The following is an 18,277-nucleotide window of genomic DNA, read 5'->3' on the forward strand; positions in this document are numbered from 1 at the left end:
CTAAGAAGATAAACAAAATTGACAAACCATTAGCCAGACTCATCAAGAAAAAAAGGGAAAAGACTGAAATCAATAGAATTAGAAATAAAAAGAAGTAACAACTGACACTGCCAAAAACAAAGGATCATGAAAGATTACTACAATCAACTATATGTCAATAAAACGGACAACCTGGAAGAAATGGACACATTCTTAGAAAAGCACTACCTTCTGAGACTGAACCAGGAAGAAATAGAAAATATAAATAGACCAATCACAAGCACTGAAATTGAAACTGTGATTAAAAATCTTCCAACAAACAAAAGCCCAGGACCATATGGCTTCACAGGCAAATGCTATCAAACATTTAGAGAAGAGCTAATACCTACCCTTCTCAAACTCTTCCAAAATAGAGCAGAGGGAAGAACACTTCCAAATGCATTCTATGAAGCCACCATCACCCTGATACCAAAACCAGACAAAGATGTCACAAAAAAAAGAAAACTACAGGTCAATATCACTGATGAACACAGATGCAAAACTCCTCAACAAAATACTAGCAAACAGAATCCAACAGCACATTAAAAGGATCATACACCATGATCAAGTGGGATTTATCCCAGGAATGCAAGGATTCTTTCATATACGCAAATCAATCAATGTGACACACCATATTAACAAATTGAAGGAGACAAACCATGTGATCATCTCAATAGATGCAGAAAAAGCTTTTGACAAAATTCTACACCCATTTATGATCAAAACCCTCCAAAAAGTAGGCATAGAGGGAACTTACCTCAACATAATAAAGTCCATATATGACAAACCCACAGCCAACATCGTCCTCAATGGTGAAAAACTGAAACCATTTCCACTAAGATCAGGAACAGGACAAGGTTGCCCATTCTCACCATTATTATTCAACATAGCTTTGGAAGTCTTAGCCACAGCAATCTGAGAAGAAAAAGAGATAAAAGGAGTCCATATCAGAAAAGAAGAAGTAAAGCTGTCACTGTTTGCAATATATAAAAAAATTAAATTAAAAAATGTAAATAAAATGCAGTTATATAGTGAAATATATTTTAAATTAATGTTCCAGGCAAGATTTTTTAATCTTTCAAAGCTAAAATGAATAAAGCATAAGTTCCAATTTAAAAAACAAAAAATAAAATAAAATAAAATGGCAATTTTTATCAGAAGAAGAAGAAATCATACTGGGTGAAATAGAACTTACTTTAAATGTAAAGGGGTTTTATTTATTTTTGACTAAAATATTATAATTGTGTAATAGTTCTTAATAGTTTTTTGGAACTCTTAATTATATAGAGCACTTTGATACAATTGCGTGTTTAATTGCATATAAGAAAGAAGTGGTGGTATACAGAAGGAAAATCTGCTTCAAAACACTAATATATTCACATGACAAATAATAATGCTACTTTATCATTTCTTTCCTACAGGACGGACCTCTTTAAGCTGATATTTAAAATACATGAATTTATATAAGCAGAGCTGCAGGTGCAGTCATGTTTGTTGGAGTTAAAATTTCTCTGCACTTTTCCATAACTAACTAGTAGTAATTTAATTCAATTGGGAAATTTAGTCCTCATTTTTAACTAACACCAATTAAGATAATTATATTGTATAGATAAATTCACTTTTTGGTTATATGATGAATCATCCATTTCATCTTCATTTCTATTCCTGCAGTGTTTGAGTTGTGTCACTTTGTACCATACAGATGTTTCTTCTTAGTTTCAGTTCAGTGGTAAGTGAAGTGATTTTAACAGTCCATCGAACATTGTGTTACTGTCTCACAGGCAAACTGCTATACAGCAAATTCATGAATTGCAGTTCTGAACCTTTAATATTTACAAATCATCAAAGCTCCCCAAACAGTGTGGGAAGTTTTTAAAGACTTCTCTTTGTAACATTTTGTGAAGCACAGAAGTGTAATTCATTTTTATTCCATTTAGTTATGATTATGATATATGCTATTAGTTTCTGTTATTATTATTGAACTAAATGTTGATATTACTTAAAATTCACTAAATAAGGTAATTTTAAAGGTTAAGGTATCACTGTCTTGAATGGTATCAGTTAAGTAAAATATATCATGAATGTAATTCAAAAGCATCTTACAAACATCATCTAAAATAACCAGTTTTACAAAGCACATATCAGTTATTTCCTATATGACAAAAAAATTTCAGATAGTAAATAAACCTGTAAAATTAGAAGTTGTTTGTACAGCTACTTCCGCAAATTTTTCTAAACATTAAAGGATAAAGCTCACACACTTTATAATGCAATTACACTGCTTAGAAACTTTAAAAAATATATTTTCCAATACATGCATTATAATATAAATCTACTGTAAATAATTCCTCTACCATACTAATCATTCTGGAAGTTTTGCATCATTGTTTAAATCTAGTTCGATATGGTTCTTTTTTTGTTTGTTTGTTTTTGGTTTTGGGGTTTTTTTTGTGGTAAGCGGGCCTCTCACTGTTGTGGCCTCTCCTGTTGTGGAGCACAGACTCCAGACACGCAGGCTCAGCAGCCATGGCTCACAGGCCTAGCCACTCCGTGGCATGTAGGATCTTCCCAGACTGGGGCATGAACCCGTGTCCCCTGCATTGGCAGGCAGACTCTCAACCACTGTGCCACCAGGGAAGCCCTATATGGTTCTCATTGACTTGACTTTTTTTCCACATTAATTGTTCACTATGTGGCAATTTAAAGATATTGTAATACTAATATTATTCCAATCTGATTAAAGATGAGAATAATTATTTAACCATTAAGTAATAGTTAATAACTATTTACAAAGCATCAAATAGAAAACCAAACACCATGAGGTCTAAGTCACAGAAAAATCTCAGATTCTCAATATTCTCAGCTTGGTCTCGTGGAAATATCATTGTAATAGCTGAGAAGTCCTAAATCTACAATAAACTAGCTATAAAGCAAATGAGCAAGAAATTTAAAACTTAGGATTTCTGCATCCTGATTTTTAAAATAAAGTGGTTAGGTTAAATGAAACTCAAAATCTCCTCCATATAAAAATATCCTCAAATTTTTTCTTTGTGAACACAAAGAAACTTGATCTGTCTCTTCTTGCTAGAGAGCGATTATATATTATTTTTGTTAGGTTCTTAAATGATAGTAGTTTTACAAAATGTTTCTGGATTTATGTATTTTTATATAATTTTAGCCTATTATAAGAACTGAAGCCTGGCTCTCTCAGACACCTTAACCCCCAGACAGCAGCACTATTAGAAGCCCTCTTTTAGAAGAGAGAGGGATGCCTACTGTTCCCATTCTTCCGACAGGATGATCACAGTGAGCACATTCAGATGTTTATTCCATGTTTTGTGAGCAGCTCGTATTTTCTAGAGGTTACCACAGGGCACTGAGTAGAGTTTGCTGAACTATACAGTAGGGTCATTCTTAGATTTGGTTAGCATAAAATACATTGATTTAAACCTATCTTTCTTGAAAAATTTCCTGAGAAGATGGCAGAGTAGAAGGACGTGTTCTCACTCCTTCTTGTGAGGGAGCCAGAATCATAACTAATTGCTGAACAATCATCCACAGGAAGACACTGGAACTCACCATAAAAGATACCCCACATCCATCCAAAGAAAAAGGAGAAGACACAGTGAGATGGTAGGGCGGGCACAATCACAATAAAATCAAATCCCATAACCACTGGGTGGGTGATTCACAAACTGAAGAACAATTATAACAAAGAAGTCCATTACTAGAGTGAAAGTTCTGAGCCCCAAGTCAGGCTTCCAGCCTAGGGGTCCAGCAACGGAAGAAGGAATTCCCAGAGAGTCAGACTTTGAAGGCTAGCAGGATTTGACTGCAGGACCTCAACAGGACTGGGGGAAACAGAGACTCCACTCTTGGAGGGCACACACAAAGTAGTGTGTGCATCAGGACCCAAGGGGAAGGAGCAGTGACCTGATAGGAGACTGAACCAGGCCTACCAGCTAGTGTTGGAGAGTCTCCTGCAGAGGCAGGCGGTGTCTGTGGCTCACTGTGGGGACAAGGACACTGGCAGCAGAAGTTCTGGGAAGTACTCCTTAGAGTGACTCCTCTCAGAGTCCACCATTAGCCCCACCAAAGAGGCTATAGGCTCCAGTGCTGGGTCGCCTCAGGCAAAACAACCAACAGGGAGGGAACTCAGCCCCACCCATCAGCAGACAATTGGATTAAAGTTTTACTGAGCTCTGCCCAGCAGAGCAACACCCAGCTCTACCGCCACCAGTTCCTCCCATCAGGAAACTTTCACAAGCCCCTTAGGTAGCCTCATCCATCAAAGGGCAGACAGCAGAAGCAAGAACTACAATTCTGCAGAATGTAAACCACATTCACAGAAAGATAGATAAAATGAAAAGGCAAAGGACTACGTACCAGATGAAGGAACAAGATAAAACCCCAGAAAAACAACTAAATGAAGTGGAGATAGGCAACCTTCCAGAAAAAGAACTCAGAATAATGATAGTGAAGATGACCCAGGACCTTGGAAAAAGAATGGAGGCAAAGATCTAGAAGATGCAAGAAATGTTTAACAAAGACCTACAAGAATTAAAGAACAAACACCTACAAGAATTAAAGAACACACACCTACAAGAATTAAAGAACACCTGGAAGAATTAAAGAACAAACAAACAGAGATGAACAATATAATAACTGAAATGAAAAATACACTAGAAGGAATCAATAGCAGAATAATTGAGGCAGAAGAATAGATAAGTGACCTGGAAGCCAGAATGGTGGAATACACTGCTATGGAACAGAATGAAGAAGAAAGAATGAAAAGAAATGAAGACAGCCTAAGAGACCTCTGGGACAACATTAAATGCAACAACATTTGCATTATAGTGGTCCCAGAGGAGAAGAGAGAGAGAAAGGACCTGAGAAAATATTTGAAGAGACTGTAGTTGAAAACTTCCCTAACATGGGAAAGGAAATAGCCACCCAATTCCAGGAAGCACAGAGAGTCCCAGGCAGGATAAACCCAAGGATAAACATGTCTAGACACATAGTAATAAAATGGACAAAAATTAAAGACAAAGAAAAATTATTAAAAGCAACAAAAAAATTATTAAAAGCAACAAGGGGAAAATGACAAATAACATACAAGGGAACTCCCATAAGGTTAACAACTAATTTCTAAGCAGAAGATCTACAAGCCAGAAGGGAGTGGCATTATATATTTAAAGTGATGAAAGAGAAGAACCTACAACCAAGATTACTCTACCTGGCAAGGAACTCATTCAGATTTGATGGAGAAATCAGAAGCTTTACAGACAAGCAAAAGTTAAGAGAATTCAGCACCACCAAACCAGTTCTACAACAAATGTTAAAGGAACTTCTCTAAGTGGGAAACACAAGAGAAGAAAAGGACCTACAAAAACAAACCCAAAACAATTAAGAAAATGGAAATAGGAACATACATATTGATAATTACCTTAAATGTGAATGAATTAAATGTTCCAACCAAAAGACACAGGCTTGCTGAATGGATACAAAAACAAGATCCATATATATGCCATCTACAAGAGACCTACTTCAGACCTAGGGACACATACAGACTGAAAGTGAGGGGATGGAAAAAGATATTCCATGCAAATGGAAATCAAAAGAAAGCTGAAGTAGCAATACCCATATCAGATAAAATAGACTTTCAAATAAAGAATGTTACAAGAGACAAGAAGGACACTACATAATGATCAAGGGATCAATCCAAGAAGATATAACAATTATAAATATATATGCACCCAACATAGGAGCACCCCAATACATAAGACAAACACTAACAGCTATAAAAGAGGAAAACAAAAGTAACACAGTAATAGTGGGGGACTTTAAAACTTCTCAAACCAATGGACAGATCATCCAGACAGAAACTTACTAAGGAGACACAAGCTTTAAATGACACAATAGAACAGACAGATTTAATTGATATTTATAGGACATTCCATCTGAAAACAGCAGATTACACTTTTTTCTCAAATGCACATGGAACATTCTCCAGGATAGATCACATCTTGGGTCACAAATCAAGCCTCAGTAAACTTAAGAAAATTGAAAACATATCAAGCTTCTTTTCTGACCACAACCTATGAGATTAGAAATAAACTACAGGGAAAAAAATGTAAAAAACACAGACACATGGAGGCTAAACAATACGTTACTAAATAACCAAGAGATCACTGAAGAAATCAAAGAGGAAGTTCAAAAATACCTTGAGATAAATGACAACAAAAACATGACGATCCAAAACCTATGAGATGCAGCAAATGCAGTTCTAAGAGGGTAGTTTACAGCAATACAATCCTACCTCAAGAAACAAGAAAAATCTCAAATAAACAATATAAACTTACACCTAAAGGAACTAGAGAAAGAAGAACAAACAAAACCCAAAGTTAGTAGAAGAAAAGAAATAATAAAGATCAGAGCAGAAATAAATGAAATTGAAACAAAGAAAACAATAAATAAATCAATCAACAATAAATCAATAAAACTAAAAGCTGGTTCTTTGAGAAGATAAGCAAAATTGATAAACCGTTAGCCAGACACATCAAGAAAAAGAGGGAGAGGACTCAAATCAATAAAATTAGAAACGAAAAAGGAGAAGTTACAAAGGACACCACAGAAATACAAAGCATCCTAAGAGACTACTACAAGCAACTCTATGCCAATAAAATGGACAACCTGGAAGAAATGGACAAATTCTTAGAAAGGTATAACCTTCCAAGACTGAACCAGGAAGAAATAGAAAATTTGAGCAGACCAATCACAAGTAATGAAATTGAAATGGTGATTAAAAATCTTCCAACAAACAAAAGTCCAGGACCAGATGACTCCACAGGCGAATTTCATCAAACATTTAGAGAAGAGCTAACACCCATCTTTCTCAAACTCTTCCAAAAAATTGCAGAGGGAGGAATACTCCCAAACTCATTCTGTGAGGCCACCATCACCCTGATGCCAAAACCAGATGGATACTACAAAAAAAGAAAATTATAGGCCAATGTCACTGATGAACATAGATGCAAAAATCCTCAACAAAATACTAGCAAACAGAGGACAACACATTAAAAGGATAATACACCATGATCAAGTGGGGTTTATCCCAGAGATGCAAGGAGTCTTCAATATACACAAATCAATGTGATACACCATATTAACAAATTGAAGGAGAAAAACCATATGATCATCTCAATGGATGCAGAAAAAGTTTTTGACAAAATTCAACACCCTATTATGATAAAAGCTCTCCAGAAAGTGTGCATAGTGCAAACCTACCTCAACATAATAAAGGCCATATACAACAAACCCACAGTAAACATCCTTCTCAATGGTGAAAACCTGAAAGCATTTCGTCTAAGATCAGGAAGAAGACAAGGATGTCCACTCTCGCTACTATTATTCAACGTGGTTTTGGAAGTTTTAGCTATGGCAATCAGAGAAGAAAAGAAATAAAAGGAATTCAAAATAGAAAAGAAGAATTAAGCTGTCATTGTTTGCAGATGTCATGATACTATTCACAGAGAATCCTAAAGATGCCACAAGAAAACTACTAGAGCTAATCACTGTATTTGGTAAAGTTGCAGGAAAATTAATGCACAGAAATCTCTTGCATTCCTATACACTAACAATGAAAGATCAGAACAAATTAAGGAAACAATCCCATCTACCATTGCAACAAAAAGAATAAAATACCTAGGAATAAACCCACCTAAGGAGGTAAAACACCTGTACTCAGAAAACTGTAAGACACTATGAAAGAAATCAAAGATGACACAAACAGATGGAGAGATATACCATGTTCTTGGACTGGAAGAATCAACATTGTGAAAATGACTATACTACCCAAAGCAATCTACAGATTCAGTGCAATCCCTATCAAATTACCAATGGCATTTTTTACAGAACTAGAACAAAAAGTCTTAAAATTTGTATGGAGACAAAAAAGACCCCGAATAGCCAAAGAAATCTTGAGGGAAAAAAACAGAGGTGGAGGATATTGCACGCTTCGTTGCTTTCCCGTCACTAGAAACTGATTCCCTTGGTCTGAGGCCGTGTTATGCATCATCCTATGATTTCAAGTCCTCAGAGAATTGTCAGCAAAGGCATTGTGAACAACCTAGGCAAATTAATTTCCAGAATGTGTGATAATCTCAGTAAATACAAATTGTTGTTACTCATCCCCCTGTCAAGAAATAAGAGTAAAATGTAATAAACTTGCCAGCATGTGACTGCTTGATTCTCTTGAAAGGTAGCAATGTATTGAGGGTAGGGGTTCAGGGAAATAACCTCAAGATTGGTCTGAGGATCACTGCTTTCAAAGCAAAAGAACATGGGCTGGACTGATATGTATCACCTGGTCTCCACATGGCTGTACTCCAAAAGGGTCATGGTAGCATTCTGGGTCTCAGGTATAAAATCCTGAGTCCAAAAATCCTCAGAATATCTGGGTGGTATCCTTCCTCAATGTTTGTTATTCTGGTAAATGACTGTGATCTTTTTGGTAAAAATTGGGAGAAATATATATATGTATGTATATATATATATATAAAAATACACACACACACACACACATAAATACACATACTTGTGGTCACATTGTAGATTCTTCCTCAAGAAGGCCAGATCTCTTCAACTGATGGCCCCTGGGTTTAAGAACAAGCCCAGTATTTGAACTGAATGAGGGACTGTGATTTTCCAAATTCTCATTTATTATATTTCAATTATTTCTTTTATAATTTTTATGGAGACACTTCATCTACAAAAATACATTTCTTATTTCCTGTTTTCAATTGCTTGCAGTTGGACTTGCTAGTATTATATACAGAATAATATTTCTCTCTTCAAAATCTTAATTATGTAGTTTGTTAGTAGTTGAATTTTGATACATTATGATGACAGAGAATGCATTGAATTGTGGCTGTATTCAGATTTAATAAAAAGTGGATGTTGAGTAGAATAAATTACTTTTTCATGATCTATCAAGATAATCATGTGCTTTTCAGCTTTTAATTGAAGTATTTATTTGGAGTGTATTTCCTTTGAGGTGGTTTCATTCTAGTGGGAGATTGTTTTGATTTATGTCATGAAAACACTGCCCAAAAGAAAAAGCATAACTTTCTCAAGATTGATTAGAAATTAATTAATTTTTATAATGATTATAAAATTCACACAAAACTTGCAAGACCTCCGAATGGTGCTCCAAAAATTACCACCACCACCCCCCATAAAGGAAGAAGAATATGGCAAAGAAAAACATTTTTAAGGGTACAAACCTCCAGTTATAAGATGAATAAATATTAGGGATGTATTGTACACCGTGGTGACAATAGTTAACAACACTGTACTGTATATTTGAAAGTTACTGAGAGGATGTTAAAACTTCTCACCACACAAACTGTAACTATGCAAGGTGATGTATGTGCTAACTAACAATATTGCGGTAATCATTTAGCAATACATACATGTATCAAATCATAATATTATATACCTTAAACTTATAAAATGTTATCTGTCAATTATATCTCAATATAACTGACTGAAAAAAAGAAAATGAACAAAATAGCCTAAAATTTTATGTCAAATTGTATGAATCACAAGTTTGTGAATGAGTGAATGGAAAATTTTCTTTTGTGAACAAAAGAAAGCAAATAGGAGATTATTGGCTAGTTAGGATGTTGTTGGCTGCTGAATACATGGCCAAGTGGATTTAACTTCCTTTCTTTCTTTTCTTCATTGGCATTTGCAGCAAATTTAGGGTAACAGGTGGATATGAGACTCATCAGCCAGGAGGAAATATTGAAGCTGCCTGTGTGACGGAAAGAACAGAAGTTTCCTCTATTACTTGAACTCTCCTTTCTTTAACAGACTCATTTTTTCATTACATTTTCTCCAAGAAAGATCCACAGCTTAGAAAACAAAATTTGACTTTATTTAACCAGTTAATAAAAATACTTTTTTTGTCATTACAAGATTTATGTCACACTTGGAGATAAATCTTTCCATTTTGAATATAATTGCTTTAAAGCAGCAAGTAGATTATAAAAGCACAACCAGCATATCCAGGGTTATGTCATTTCTCATTCTGCTGTTGGTATAGAGGTTAAAAGAAGATAAGAAGACCTGACATATGATGGGCAGCAAGGCAGCACAGAGGTCCAGGTGGAATCTGCTCAGTCTCTGGCTCACAGCAGGCTGGAGACTGGCAAATCTAAAGAGAAACATGTATGTGTTTCACAAGATGTTGGCAAAGTGAAGCACCCAAGACTGATGCTGACAGTATATCCCCAATTTGAAAATGGCGTATGCTGATGTCCTTTGACCAGCTCACACATGACAGATGTCTTTTCACCAGGTCAGACAAACAGAACATGAAAGACACAACCCATGCTTCTACTGGACTCTGGCTTGAGTTCTCAAACAGCAAGCCCGTTTCGGCAGCAGGCCATTTTCCAACCTTTACCCTGATATCCACCCATATTCTTCATTTGTGCATTTGTTATTGAATATGTTACTGTTTTATGACCCCTCTTCTACATAATGGAACACTTTCATGTAACTTTTTGAATCACTTATATAACTTTAGATTTGGTTGTGGTTATATCTTCCCTTTCTTTCCTTTTTTTTCCATGATATTTTCTGGAGTGCCTGTTATGTGACTTGCATAGTGTTAGTTTGGGGATCACAGGTGAATAACAAAACAGGATCTTATCTTTGTAAAATTTAAAGCCTAGTATATCAGAAAGGAAGGCAGTCAGATAATTAAAATACACTTAAATTCCTTCTATGGTAAGGCAATATTCAAAATACTATGAAGACACATAAGAGAGGTGTGTACATAAGGAAGTTTCCCAGAGAAAATGACTTCTGTGATGTGTGAATGTTAAATAAAGTTTAACTAGATGGATGTGGAAAAGAAGGGAGAATTTCAGGAAGAAAGAACAACAAGCATAAAACATGAGTCAAGAGAAAGTACCCTCAGCATAGATTTTCAGAAACAGAACTACAACAGTTTGAGGCTAGAATATAAGCAGAGCAGAATTCCCTTGAAATTCCCTGTAAGTAATGCCAAAGTATGAATCTTTTTTAACTTGTAGGATGACATGATTAGAATTTCAGTTTGAGAGGCAACATACAAACAATAGTGGTTCTTGCTCTGCATTTACATCATAATAAATATTATTAAAATTGGAGCTTGTAAACACTCAAGATAAATTTATTTAAAATATGGCTTTTAAAAATAGAAAAGAAAGCACACACAGAGTTTTGGAAACACTAATTCCAACACTGTTCTCTTGATTAGAACTTAAGCATATTTTACTATATTAGAAAACAGAAGGACACTTTAGCATTTTATTTGTAGGATTATAATTGGAAGTGTATTTGAGCATTCAGGTAGAATTCTAATACTATTTTAATTTTGGTTAGTGAAGAAGCTCACTCTTCTCTGACAATTTAATGAATGGAAACCAAGAGGCATCTGAAGGGTAACAAAGATTGAGTCTTGCAACCAAAACTCTAATAATGGCTTAAAATCAAAAGATTTCCAAACTTTCTGAGATTTAAGAAGTCTTTGTGCTAATTCTCTTAGGTTTCAGAGTTCTTTAAAAACTCTTAAACAAATGTTCTAGAGAAATTTTAAAAAAATATCTTTGTTTAAAATGCAAATGTTCATATCTTGTACATACATACAAATTATTCTTATCCTACATTTATATTTTCCTACTCCAAACACAGTATTTCTTTAATGACTATTCATCTCATTTCCAAGTGAGTGTTGATTTTTCCTAATATACTCAAAGTTTATGTAATAATTGTGTAGGCATAAAAGAGATATAATTAGATAGGTGGCTACATTTAAATGGTTATGTTACCACTGCTATTGATTAATCAATACCAATTATTTTGAATGCCTCCCTGTGACAGCTGATGATGAAGGAAACTTCAAAAAAAAACCTTTATTCTAAGAAAACATATTTTGAGTAAAAGATAAATTTAATGAAGCCAAGGAATCTCTTGTAAACCAACCAATCCAGAGCACAGACTAGCCAGTTACCACCTTTCTGGAGCCCTCACAGGTTGAGCCACTATCTTTTGTTCTAATATCACCCCCCAGCCAGGTACCAGATAACTCAAGACAGTCTCTATACCCTAGAACACACTGAAATTATCCAAAAGTAGCCAATTCTAAGTCTGCTTACCCTGTCTTTCCTTGCCTTTCCTGTGGAAGCCATAACAAAGGTTCTTGCCATGCTTTCTACTTGCTCCTTCTGCCTCTGGACCCATCCTGGTGCTTCCCCATGTGGCCCTGCATGGTGTGGTGTTCCCCCTCCTCTTGGAAACTGAGAGTAACAAACTCTCTTTTCAATAGCAATCACCTTATGTTGGCCTCATCATACCTGAATAATAATAAACTATAATAAATTTTTAAACATATGTGTGTATATATATATATATATATATATATATGTGTGTGCCTGTACTGTATATGTGTGTATTTTATGCTGAGAGGGTTTATATGGTACAATTCAACCACTGTATTATTCCTTTCTTCCATTAACCAATAACACTGTGTATACGTTTAAGAAAAAACTTAGTCTATTAAATAGATCAATTTATTCATTTTGTGATTTTGACCTTCCTAAATACCAGTAAAAGCCATTGAAAATGATTTCAAACAGGTTTGTAGACTTTTTTAAACATATGGTATCTTTCTGATGCAGTTTATCCCTTTTAAAATAAAAATATGACTATAAAAACATGTTTCTCAGTAAAAATAGTTTTTTTTAAAAATGACTTGCCAATAGGAAGAAAGTAAATAGTTTCAAACTCATTTTTCAAAAGATTACACTGTGCCACTAAGGATTAAGATGAGAACTGAGGTCAGTAATCAAGTTTCCATTATATATATATATATATATATATATATATATATATATATATATATGTCTTTTCTAAGAGAAAAATAACTTTAAAAGTTTCTGTAATTCTTTCAAGATCTAGTTATATAAATTGATATCTATACTTGAATGCCAAAGAGATATGTGGATATATGTATAGCTGATTCACTTTGTTATAAAGCAGAAATTAACTCACCATTGTAAAGCAATTATACTCCAATAAAGATATTTTTAAAAAAAAGAGATATGTATCTTGACACGTCTTCATTTCACCCTTATTCCTAATCAACTGACACTACCATCCACCCATTACTTAGGGCAAAATTATTAGAGCAATCCTTTTTTACTTACTTTACACCATGATACATATACAGTTCTAAACTATGCTTCTTATCAAAATATGTGTTAGAAAAAATTACAACTTTCTATGACCTATATGCCACCTTCACATTTGTCTAGTCTACCATTTTTTTCACTGTTTTCTCTGAACTAAATTAAAGCCATAACCTCTGTCCATCCTCTATAGTATATTTCCCGGATGAGAAGCAAGAATAAATTGGAACATTAACTAACCTGACCAAAATTCTGTAAAATCTAAACTCCATTCCAGGGAATACTAGGCCTTGCACAAACATCTCCTCCTTCCTGTCCAACTACACTCTTCTCTACTCCATATGCCTTGGCATGTCTCAAGTAGTATTGGTAGTTACTTGAAGCAAGAAAACTTTCAGTAAAATTAACAACCATAATATGGATTAAGCAATGATATCAGAATACCAAGCTGAAGTTTAAAATTCATTGTCAACTTCCTGTGAAGGCTCAGTCTCTAAGAAATTAATCTGGTCGCACATGGACAGAAATGATACTTTGGCATGTTAAAGCAATTATGTTCAATCCTTTTAAATTTCCCATTACTAGGGTTCCCTTGCCTGCCATATAAAGTGTTAAATTTGAGCAACTTGAATCCTAGCATTTCTTCAATAATGTAAGGGTCATATATTACATAGGAACCATAAGTATCCAGTAATTAGAGAGGATGAGAAAAAGAAAAGTTTATTTGTCCAGGCTGCAGATGTATGGGAAAAGTACAAAATGCCATAGGTAACTAGAAATATGTGTCAAGCCTTCTTTTTCCTACATTAAATTCCCAAAGAGGCAAGGAGGAAAGGTGAGTAGAAGTAGGAAGGAGTCCCAATTTGAAGGATTTTTATAGGTACATCTAGAACCATGAGTTCCCAAGATATAGACCATACCACCATATGCCAGAAACATGTTTGGTAATCAGGTAGATAAGATACCTGCAGAGACCAGAGGACTCAGAAGATGGTGTTTGTTTCTTGAACCACCAATGCAGTCCTCTCTCTCTTTTGGTTCCATGGGTCACATAAAATGTACTCCCCTCTGTCCCCCTCCTCCTCATGCTAATGTCACCCAGAACAAAGTGATTAAATTTTTCACATGTATTTTTATAGTAGAGCACATTTTACAGTTCCTCACATTTTTTTGATATGAACAATTCATTTTGATTTCTGTTTCCAGAATGAGCAATTTCACTCATTTTCAGGGAAGAAAAGATGTCTATCTACAGTGTGAGTATAACTATAGATTGAGAAGATCTAAACCAAATAACAATTCAGTATAAGCCTGTGGTTGTTAAGGTGAAGTGAGATAATCTACTCCAATACATCATCTACTTAATGATATTTTAAAATTATGTAACAGTCTTAGAAATCTTATAAAGAATGGAGAGCATGAAAAAGACATGAAGTCATAGGAAGAGAAAACAATGATGGCACTGAAAACAATTGGGTGCTTTAAGATTTAAGAGAGGTGAAATCTTCCTTGAAGGCACAATGCAATACAATCAAAGGCAAGAAAATAAGTTTATAAAATTGTTGCATATTTATATAAATCTAACTTTCTCTGTTTTTAGCCAGTCAAAATAAAATAATAGACTTTTAGTTTATTAATGTTTCTAGTTTTGTCTTTTCTAACTTCATTCTGTTTACTTTTTTTTTGATAGATTTTATATATACCAGAAAATAATTTCATAGGTCTATGAAATTTAGGAAGTTAATAGAAATTCTATAAAACTTAAAAATGTGAATATTTGCATTATCAATTGACATAAATCTAATATTTACTCATTGTAATTAAACTCTGATGAGCTTGCATTTTCAGAATATCCTGGTTTAGGTCAATAATGATAATAATAAAATTGTCAGTGTTAATTGGGTACCAATGAACCAGTGGGAATAAAAATGTTGCCACTTTCACATGTCAATATTAGTTAATGTATTGGTGATGGGTCAATGAGAGAAACAACATTACCCTGAACTTTATTAAATCTATAACATTTTCCTTGCAGATTGATTATTATATAGTTATTATTATGTGCTACTCAATTAACATCAATAAATTTCTTAAATAGAAGGGCTTGGAAAAACATTGTACATTCTCCACATAATTTTTCAAATTATTGTGCATAAATTACTCATAATGATATATTAACATGTTTAAGATAAGATATTATGGGAAACTAGATAAAGTTGTAGAAAAGCTGGGTAAGAGTGTGTGTGTGTGTGTATAAAATTGAACTGCAAGGACAGGGGGGTGTAAAGGGACAGAGACAGTCCTTATATAAAAGCCTGCCTGCAGATTTGAATTCTGTATTAAACTTCATCAAAATAGTATGATCAGGATGCAAGTCTCATCATTATCAAATCAGGAGTGCTCATCAAAACACTGTTTTTCTTTTTTTTTTTTTAAAGTATAATGGGCTAATAGCCAAAACTAGAGTATTATCAAAAAATTATGAGTTAAATGGTGAGGGAGAGGTCACTGCCAGGAATCAATCGAATCCCTGGACTCTCAGCATACTGTATGGCTGACATGATCTTGGTGCTCTGGCCAAGTGTCAGGCCTGTGCCTCTGAGGTGGGAGAGCCAAATTCAGTACACTGGTCCACAAGAGACCTCCCAGTTCCACATAACATCAAACAGCGAAAATCTCCCAGAGGTCTCCATCTCAACACCAGCACCCAGCTTCACTCAATGACCAGCAAGCTACAGTGCCGGACACCCTTTGCCAAACAACTAGCAAGACAGGAACACAACCCCACCCATTAGCAGAGAGGATGCCTAAAATCATAATAAGTCCACAGATACCCCAAAATACACCACCAGACGTGGAACTGCCCACCAGAAAGACACGATCCAGGCTCACCCACCAGAACACAGGCACTAGTTTCCTCCACCAGGAAGCCTACACAACCCACTGAAACAACTTTAGGCACTGGGGACAGACACCAAAAACAATGGGAACTATGAACCTGTATTCTGCAAAAAGGAGACCCCAAACACATTAAGATAAGCAAAATGAGAAGATGGAAAAACACAAAGCAGATGAAGGAGCAAGATAAAAACCCACCAGACCTAACAAATGAAGAGGAAATAGGCAGTCTACCTGAAAAAGAATTCAGAATAATGATAGTAAAGATGATCCAATATCTTGGAATAGAGAAAATGCAAGAAACGTTTAACACGGACCTAGAAGAACTAAAGATGAAACAAGCAACGATGAACAACACAATAAATGAAATTAAAAATACTCTTGAAGGGATCGATAGCAGAATAACTGAGGCAGAAGAACGGATAAGTGACCTGGAAGATAAAATAGTGGAAATAACTACTGCAGAGAAGAATAAAGAAAAAAGAATGAAAAGAACTCAGGACGGTCTCAGAGACCTCTGGGACAACAGTAAACGCACCAACATTCGAATTATAGGGGTTAGAGAAGAAGAAAAAAGAAAGGGACTGAGAAAATATTTGAAGAGATTATAGTTGAAAACCTCCCTAATATGGGAAAGGAAATAGTTAATCAAGTCCAGGAAGCACAGAGAGTACCATACAGGATAAATCCAAGGACAAGACACATATTAAACAAACTGTCAAAAATTAAATACAAAGAAAACATATTAAAAGCAGCAAGGGAAAAACAACAAATAACACACAAGGGAATCCCCATAAGGTTAACAGCTGATGTGTCAGCAGAAACTCTGGTAAGCCAGAAGGGGGTGGCAGGATATATTTAAAGTGATGAAGGAGAAAAGCCTACAACCAAGATTACTCTACCGAGCAAGGATCTCATTCAGATTTGATGGAGAAATTAAAACATTTACAGACAAGCAAAAGCTGAGAGAGATCAGGACCACCAAACCAGCTTTACAACAAATGCTAAAGGACCTTCTCTAGGCAGGAAACACAAGAGAAGGAAAAGACCTACAATAACAAACCCAAAACAATTAAGAAAATGGGAATAGGAACATACATATCGATAATTACCTTAAATGTAAATGGACTAAATGCTCCCACCAAAAGACACAGACTGGCTGAATGCATACAAAAACAAGACCCATATATATGCTGTCTACAAGAGACCCACTTCAGACCTAGGGGCACATACAGACTGAAAGTGAGGGGATGGAAAAAGATATTCCATGCAAATGGAAATCCAAAGAAAGCTGGAGTAGCAATTCTCATATCAGACAAAATAGACTTTAAAATAAAGTCTATTACAAGAGACAAAGAAGGACTCTACATAATGATCAAGGGATCGATCCAAGAAGAAGATATAGCAATTGTAAATATTTATGCACCCAACATAGGAGCACCTGAATACATAAGGCAAATACTAACAGCCATAAAAGGGGAAATTGACAGTAACTCATTCATAGTAGGGGACTTTAACACCCCACTTTCACCAATGGACAGATCATCTAACATGAAAATAAATAAGGAAACACAAGCTTTAAATGATACATTAAACGAGATGGAGTTAATTGATATTTATAGGACATTCCATCCAAAAACAACAGAATACACATTTTTCTCAAGTGCTCATGGAACATTCTCCAGGATACATCATATCTTGAGTCACAAATCAAGCCTTGGTAAATTAAAGAAAATTGAAATTGTATCAAGTAACTTTCTGACCACAATGCTATGAGACTAGATATCAATTACAGGAAAAGATCTGTAAAAAAATACAAACACCTGGAGGCTAAACAATACACTACTTAATAACGAAGTGATCACTGAAGAAATCAAAGAGGAAATAAAAAAAATACCTGGAAACAAATGACAATGGAGACACGATGACCCAAAACCTATGGGATGCAGCAAAAGCAGTTCTAAGAGGGAAGTTTATAGCAATAGAATCCTACCTTAAGAAACAGGAAACATCTCGAATAAACCACCTAACCTTGCACCTAAAGCAATTAGAGAAAGAAGGACAAAAACCCCGCAAAGTTAGCAGAAGAAATCATAAAGATCAGATCAGAAATAAATGAA

The sequence above is a fragment of the Leucopleurus acutus genome (genome assembly GCF_964270905.1).
Source record: "Leucopleurus acutus genome assembly, chromosome: 5".
Classification (NCBI taxonomy): Eukaryota; Metazoa; Chordata; class Mammalia; order Artiodactyla; family Delphinidae; genus Leucopleurus; species Leucopleurus acutus.